This window comes from Triticum dicoccoides, chromosome 4B (assembly GCF_002162155.2).
Source record: "Triticum dicoccoides isolate Atlit2015 ecotype Zavitan chromosome 4B, WEW_v2.0, whole genome shotgun sequence".
NCBI classification, from domain to species: domain Eukaryota; kingdom Viridiplantae; phylum Streptophyta; class Magnoliopsida; order Poales; family Poaceae; genus Triticum; species Triticum dicoccoides.
Window position 1 is genome coordinate 197,565,996 of NC_041387.1, and position 1,437 is coordinate 197,567,432.

The following is a 1,437-nucleotide window of genomic DNA, read 5'->3' on the forward strand; positions in this document are numbered from 1 at the left end:
ACAAGCGAGGTCTAAGCTTGGGGGAGTTGAGATGTCCATTTTGCATCATGCTTTTATATCGATATTTATTGCATTATGTGTTGTTATTTCACTTTATGTCACAATGCTTATGGCTATTCTCTCTAATTTTACAAGGTTTACATGAAGAGGGAGAACGCCGGCAGCTGGGATTCTAGGCTGGAAAACGAGCAAATATTAGAGACCTATTCTGCACAGCTCCAAAAGTCCTGAAACCCCACGAAAGTCATTTTTGGAATTAATGATAAATATTGAGCGGAAGAAGTACCAAAGGGGGCCCACACCCTGGCCATGAGGGTGGGGGCGCGCCCTACCCCCTTGGGCGCGTCCCCCTGCATCATGGGCCACCTGGCAGCCCTCCGGTGCCCACCTTCTGCTATATGAAGTCTTTTAGCCTGGAAAAAATCATAAGCAATCCTACAGGATGAAACTCCGCTGCCACAAGGCAGAACCTTGGCGGAACCAATCTAGGGCTTCGGCGGAGTAGTTCTGCCGGGGAAACTTCCCTCCGGGAGGGGAAATCAACACCATCGTCATCACCAATGATCCTCTCATCGGGAGGGGGACAATCTCCATCAACATCTTCAACAACACCATCTTCTCTCAAACCCTAGTTCATCTCTTGTATCCAATCTTTGTACCAAAACCTCAGATTGGTACATGTGGGTTGCTAGTAGTCTTGATTACTCCTTGTAGTTGATGCTAGTTGGTTTATCCGGTGGAAGATCATTTGTTCAGATCCTTAATGCATATTAATACCCCTCTGATCAAGAACAAGAATATGCTTCGTGATTAGTTACGTTTGTTCCTGAGGACATGGGAGAAGTCTTGCTATTAGTAGTCATGTGAATTTGGTATTCGTTCGATAATTAGCATCGGCATCGTTTTCATAAAACTTGCATCCGTTCGGGTTTCGCCGGTTCTCTCCGTTGTCCATTCCGAGCCCCGACACACTCGCACGCGCCCGCGGCACCTCCGAAATATTATTTTGTAAGTGGCATAAAAATGTTCTCGGAATGGGTTGCAACTTGTCGTGTGGTCTTATTATAGTGTAGACAGGCCGCCTGCCAAGTTTCGTCGCATTCGGAGTCCGTTTGACTGCCCAACCGCTAATTATGTAACCGCGATATAGTCGGTATATTCGTCGGACGTTTCGGTCTCCGAAACTACCGCCGGACTGCACTTCTCTTCTCTCCTCTCGGCCCAACTCCTCTTCACAGCCCTCTAGCCCACCTACCTAACATCCCTCCGCTCCGGACCGCCAGATCAAGATCCGAGGGTCCGAAACCCCTCCAAAAACCCCCCAAACCCTAGCCCCTTCCATATATATAAACCCCCCATGCCATTTTTGGTCTAACCCTAGTCTAAACCCTACCCTAACCTCCAGCCTCGGATCCTCCCGCCGCCACCTGCTCAGCC